A 7,586-nucleotide genomic window follows, 5' to 3' on the forward strand; every position below is an offset into this window, starting at 1 on the left:
CAGAAATGACAAATACAATATCAGAAATGAATAACACAAAGGAAAGAATTAAAAGCAGGATGGATGAAGCTGAGAATCAAATCAGTGAGTTAGAGAACAAGATAAATGAAGGCACAGAAGCAGAGCAGAAAAAAGAAAGACTCAAAAAGTCTGAGGAAACACTAAAAGAGCTATGTGACAACATGAAGAGAAATAACATCTGCATCATAGGGGTTCCTGAAGAAGAGAAAGAACAAGAAATAGAGACTTTGTTCAAACATATCATAGCTAAAAACTTCCCTCAATTAAAGTAAGAAAATGTCTCATAAGTTCTAGAAGCACAGAGAACTCCATTAAAGAGAAACCCAAAGAAATCTACACCAAGACACATCATAATTAAAATACCAAAGCTAAGTTATAAAGAGAAAATATTAAAAGATGCTAGAGAAAAAAACCTATCACCTACAAAGGAGCCCCCATAAGGATGACTTCTGACTTCTCAACAGAAACACTTGAGGCCAGAAGGGAATGGCAAGAAATATTCAAAGTAATGCAGAACAAGAGCCTACAACCAAGACTACTTTATCCAGCAAGGCTATCATTTAAAATTGAAGAAGAAATAAAAAGCTTTCCAGACCAAAAAAAAAAAAAACCCTCAAGGAATTCACTACAACCAAACCAATGCTGCAAGAAATGCTAAGGGGCCTGTTGTAAACAGATCAAAGGAGAAAAAGAATATAGCAAAAGAGAAATACAGTTCTAAGGAATAATATGACAATAAACAACTACATATCAATAATAACCTTAAATGTGAATGGATTAAATGATCCAATCAAAAGACATAGGGTAGCTGCATGGATAAGAAAACAGGACCCATACATATGCTGTCTACAAGAGACACACCTTAAAACAAAAGATGCACATAGACTAAAGGTAAAAGGATGGAAAAAATATTTCATGCAAATGGAAATAAAAGGAAAGCTGGGGTAGCAATACTTATATCAGACAAAATGGACTTTAAAACAAAGGCTATAAAAAGAGATAAAGAAGGTCACTACATAATGATAAAGGGAGCAATCCAACAGGAAGATATAACTATCATAAATATCTATGCACCTAATATCTACACTCCTAATGATATAAAACAGACTTTGATGGATATAAAGGGCGAGATCAACAGCAATACCATAATAGTAGATTTCAATACCCCACTAACATCACTAGATAGATCCTCAAGAAAGAAAATTAACAAAGAAACAGCAGACTTAAAGGACATACTAGATCAACTCGATTTAATAGATATCTTCAGAACCTTTCACTCTAAAGCAGCAGAATATATATTCTTTTCAAGTGCTCATGGTACATTCTCTAGGATAGACCACATGTTAGGGCACAAAAGCAGTCTCAACAAATTTAAGAAGATTGAAATCATATCAAGCACTTTCTCTGATCACAATGGCATGAAACTAGAAATCAACCACAACAGAAAAACTGAAAAATACTCAAACAACTGGGAAACTAAATAGCATGTTATTAAATAACAAATGGGTTAACAATGAGATCAAAGAAGAAATAAAAAAATTCCTAGAAATGAACAATAACAAGCATACATCAACTCAAAATTTATGGGAAACAGCAAAAGCAGTCCTGAGAGGGAAGTTCATAGCATTACAGGCATACTTTAAGAAGCTAGAAAAAGCTCAAATTAACAACTTGGCCCTGTATCTAAAAGAACTAGAAACAGAACAGCAAGTAAAGCCCAGAGGTAGTAGAAGGAGGAAATAATAAAGATCAGAGCAGAAATAAATGACTTAGAGGCTAAAGAAACAATACAGATCATCAATGAAACCAGAAGCTGGTTCTTTGAAAAGGTAAACAAGATTGATAAACCTTCAACCAGACTCACCAAGAAAAAAAGAGAAAGAACTCAAATAAATAAAATTAGAAATGAGAGTGGAGAAATAACAACTGACACAACAGAAATATAAAATATTGTAAGAAAATACCATGAAGAACTGTACACCAAAAAACTAGAACACCTAGATGAAATGGACAAATTCCTTGAAACATATAATCTTCCAAAAATTAATCTGGAAGAATCAGAAAACTTAAACAAACCAACTACAACAAATGAGATTGAAACAGTTATCAAAAAACTCCCCAAAAGAAAAGTCCTGGGCCTGATGGCTTCACAAGTGAATTCTACCAAATATTCAAAGAAGAACTAACTCCTATCCTTCTCAAGCTATTTCAAAAAATTCAAGAGGAAGGAAGACTTCCAAGTTCCTTTTATGAGGCGAGCATAATTCTGATTCCAAAACCAGGCAAAGACAACACAAAGAAAGAAAATTATAGGCCAATATCCCTGATGAATTTAGATGCTAAAGTCCTAACAAAATATTAGCAAACCGGATCCAGCAATATATGAAAAAAATCATACACCATGATCAAGTGGATTTATTCTTGGGAGGCAAGGCTGGTACAATATTCGCAAATCAATCAATGTGATTTATCACATAAACAAAAGGAAGGACAAAAACCACATGATAATTTCAATAGATACAGAAAAAGCATTTGATAAAATCCAGCACCCATTCATGATCAAAACTCTCAGCAAAGTGGGAATACAGAGAACATACCTCAACATGATAAAGGTCATCTATGACAAACCCACAGCCAACATCATACTCAATGGGCAAAAATTAAAACCAATCCCCCTTAGATCAGGAACAAGGCAGGGTTTTCCCCTTTCACCACTCTTAATCAACATAGTACTGGAAGTCCTAGCCACAGCAATCCGACAAGAAAAAGAAATAAAAGGCATCCAAATTGGAAGAAGTAAAACTATCATTATTTGCAGATGATATGATATTGTATATAGAAAAACCCTAAAGTCTCAGTCAAAAAACTACTGGACCTGATAAATGAATTCAGCAAGGTGGCAGGATATAAAGTTAATACTCAGAAATCAGAGGCATTTTTATACACTAATAATGAACTGTCAGGAAGAGAAATTAAGGAAGCAATCCCCTTCACCATTGCAACCAAAAAAAATAAAGTACCTAGGAATAAATTTAACCAGGGAGATTAAAGACTTGTACTCGGAAAATTATAAAACATTGATAAAAGAAATCAGGGAAGATACAAACAAGTGGAATCATATACCATGCTCATGGTTAGGAAGAATAAACATCATTAAAATGTCTATATTACCCAAAGCAATTTATATATTCAATGCAATACTGATTAAAATACTAATGACTTACTTCAAAGATATAGAACACATATTCCAAAAATTTATATGGAACCAAGAGAGAACATGAATAGCCTCAGCAATCTTGAAAAGGAAGAATAAAGAGGGAAGTATCACACTTCCAGATATCAAGTTATACTACAAGGCCATTGTATTCAAAACAGCCTGGTACTGGCATAACAACAGGCATATAGATCAATGGAACAGAACTTAGAACCCAGAAATAAACCCACACTTTTATGGACAACTGATATTTGACAAAGGAGGTAAGGAAATACAATGGAGTAAAGACAGCCTCTTCAACAAATGGTGTTGGGAAAACTGGATAGCTACCTGCAAAAAAATGAAACTAGATCACCAACTTACACCATTCACAAAAATAAACTCAAAATGGATAAAAGACTTAAATGTAAGCCGTAAAACCATAAGCATCTTAGAAGAAAACATAGGCAGTAAGCTCTCTGACATCTCTCGCAGCAATATATTTATATTTGCTTATTTATCTCCACAGGCAAGTGAAATAAAAGACAGGATAAACAAATGGGACTATATCAAACTAAAAAGCTTTTACACAGCTAAAGACAATAAGAACAGAATAAAAAGACAAACTACACAATGGGAGAATATATTTGACAATACGTCTGATAAAGGGTTAATAACCAAAATTTATAAAGAACTTGTAAAACTCAATACCAGGAAGACAAACAATCCAATCAAAAAATGGGCGAAAGAAATGAATAGACACTTCTCCAAAGAGGACATACAGATGGCCAATAGGCATATGAAAAAATGCTCAACATCACTAATCATTAGAGAAATGCAAATTAAAACCACAATGAGATATCACCTCACACCAGTCAGAATGGCGCTCATCAACAAAACAACACAGAATAAGTGCTGGCGAGGACGTGGAGAAAAGGGAACCCTCCTGCACTGCTGGTGGGAATGCAGACTGGTGCAGCCACTGTGGAAAACAGTATGGAGATTCCTCAAGAAATTAAAAATTGAAATGCCTTTTGACCCAGCTATCCCACTGTTAGGAATATACCCCAAGAACACCATAGCACTGTTTGAAAAGAAGAAATGCACCCCCATGTTTATGGCAGCATTGTTCACAATAGCGAAGATCTGGAAACAGCCCAAGTGTCCATCAATGGATGAGTGGATTAAAAAGCTTTGGTACATATATACTATGGAATAACTCAGCCATAAGAAATGATGACATCGGATCATTTACAACAACATGGATGGACCTTGATAACATTATACTGAGTGAAAGAAGTAAATCAGAAAAAACTAAGAACTATATGATTCCATACATAGGTGGGACATAAAAATGAAACTCAGAGACATGGACAAGAGTGTGGGGGTTATGGGGGGGAGGGCAGGAGAGGTAGGGGGTTGGGGGAGGGGAGGGGCGCAAAGAAAATCAGTTAGAAGGTGACGGAAGACAATTGGACTTTGGGTGATGGGAATGCAGCATAATCAAATGTCAAAAGAACCTAGAGATGTTTTCACTGAACATATGTGCCCTGATTTATCAATGTCTCCCCATTAAAATTAATTTTAAAAAATTTAGCTTCTCATGTTATTGAAGTTTCCAATCTTCTTGATGGTTTTATTCTCCTGTTTTAGGCTTTTATCACCTTGCGTGGTCTTACTTAAGCTAATGCATTGCAGGATATTCCAGTGAGACTCAGTTTTCTCATCAAAACTCAGGTGAGAATCATCTTTAGCTGGGAAAAGGTTGTCACAATATATACAATAACTATTTATACAAATATAAGGGTCTATAAGTTTTGGTTCATAATCTGAAGTCTATTGAAAACATTTTAAATTCCTATTTTGCATATATCAGAGTTTTATATATATTTGCTGTGTTATATTTTCAAAAATTAAATGTAACTAAGAGTTGATTGTTATTCCTAAATTTTTTTAAAAAACTCTAAGGTTTTCAAGAGACAAACCGAATAGAGGTTGATATAAGATGGTCTTGACCCCAACATAAGTTGTGATAGCTTATCACAAATGTCGTGCAGATATGTTCAGATTCCCCTTTTCAAGTTACTCTAAAGTGTTCTACAGAGTACAGTCCTGTCTTTCCACACACTAGAGTTAACAAATCTTTATGTTCTTCTTTGGTAATTGTTTAAATGTTACATATGTTCCTCCTTTATTGCAATATAAATAACTTATCATCTAGAGCAGTGGTCCCCAACCCCTGGGCCACGGACCAGTATGGGTCCGTGGGCCATTTGGTACCAGTCCACAGAGAAAGAATAAATAACTTACATTATTTCCGTTTTATTTATATTTAAGTCTGAACAGTTTTATTTTTAAAAAATGACCCTCTGTTACATCCGTCTAAGACTCACTCTTGACACTTGTCTCGGTCGCGTGATACATTTATCCGTCCTACCCTAAAGGCCGGTCTGTGAAAATATTTTCTGATATTAAACTGGTCCATGGCCCAAAAAAGGTTGGGGACCACTGATCTAGAGGGGACTATAGATCTTAGTTTGAACTACTTAAGAAAATATACAATGGTCATAGGTAATTCAAAAAAGAAATGGGAAAATAATGAATAGTAAAATTTCAAGTGGTCCTTAGGTCCATTAAAGGGAATTTGGAGTTTCCCAGAATACACGTCCATACACTTTTGCTAACAATGGAGTTTTAAATGACCTTATGGAAGTTTCATGCACTATCTTTATATGTAAATTAGGTTCTGGTCCCAGTTACACTGGGAAGGGGGAGTGATTTCCACACACTTCAAACAAGCAATACTCTGGACACTACCTGGGTGTCCTAAACTTCAACTCAGTTCTGACACTATGTTAGCATAGGTAACTAGTTAGTATTAATAAAAAAAAGAGAGAGCAAGTGAAATCAGACATTAAGCCTAATCAACTAGGGAGCTGAGTCAGACATTAAGCTTGACTTACTAAAAAGCTCTAATATTTGCAGCTCTGCAGGGGACTGCTGCATCCTCCCCTGAAGGACTTAATCTCCAAAGCAAACTCTGTGGGGGACCACTGGCCATTATGTGGAATTACCCAGGGAGAGATAAAACAATAAAGGTGATATTTCTCTGCCACTTGTTCAGCAGAAGCCAAGACGGTGACCATAAAGCAGAGGTATCTAACCTGGGCTAAAGACCCGACTGGGTAGGGGGAAGACCCAACACAAGCCCATGAAGAGCCAGGAAAGAAACCGGTTAGTTTGAAAGCCTCAGGCAATATAATCAAAGCTTAACAAAGGCCCCTCCCGGTAGCACTTGTTCGCCCATTTGCTTGGGCATTCTCCCTCCGTAGCAACCACACAGCTCAAAGCATGGGTCCTTTGCAGCCATGCAAGCCCGGCAGCCATGTGTCCCCAAGCTTGGCTGAGCTCCAAGCACAGTACTGGGTGCAGCAGCTCTGTGCCAGCCAGAGTGCAGCCAGTAACACGGACTAAGCTAGCCAGACGGGAACAGATGCTGAGCTGGAATAAGCTTTGGAATGGACCAAAGTGAACTACAGTAGCTTCAGATGCCCATCCAATGGCAGGTAATGGCACATCTCTGGACACTGGTCCTTCTTCTGGGTTTGGTGAAGACAAGCTGGGATTTTTTCAACAGCAGCACAAAGCTAAGCCACCTTTGTGGATGAGACACTGGACACTCGGGGACAGTTATTTTATTTTTAAAAAATGACCAGATTCCCTCTGTTACATCCGTCTAAGACTCACTCTTGACATTTGTCTCGGTCGCGTGATACATTTATCCATCCCACCCTAAAGGCCAGTCTGTGAAAATATTTTCTGACATTAAACTGGTCCGTGGCCCAAAAAAGGTTGGGGACCACTGATCTAGAGGAGACTATAGATCTTAGTTTGAACTACTTAAGAAAATATACAATGGTCATAGGTAATTCAAAAAAGAAATGGGAAAATACATGAATAGTAAAATTTCCAATAAATGTCACCACTACACCTCATCCTCCTATGCATGGGTCCCCAGAATGCTTTTTTGGCAACTCCAGGGAGGAACCCCATTTCCACCGACGACACCTACAGATTCCACAGGTTAAGGGCTCACTCCCACACGACTTACCCTCTCCTTCAGAAGCTAGTTTCAAGCCCATGCTGTCACCTGTCCTTCTAACCAACGAGTATAAGTCAAAGGTTCCTCCAGTGCTCTCCTTCAGCTTAGATTAATTTGCTAGGGCTGCTCACAGAACTCAGAAATATTTTACTGACCAGATTACTGGTTTATTATAAAAGGGTGTAACTCAGAAACAGCTGTGGAGAAGAGACTCATAGGGCAAGGCATGGGGAAAGACAGGGTGCAGTTTCCACACCCTCTTCCAGGCCC

The sequence above is a fragment of the Saccopteryx leptura genome, chromosome 2 (genome assembly GCF_036850995.1).
Source record: "Saccopteryx leptura isolate mSacLep1 chromosome 2, mSacLep1_pri_phased_curated, whole genome shotgun sequence".
In the NCBI taxonomy this organism is placed as follows: domain Eukaryota; kingdom Metazoa; phylum Chordata; class Mammalia; order Chiroptera; family Emballonuridae; genus Saccopteryx; species Saccopteryx leptura.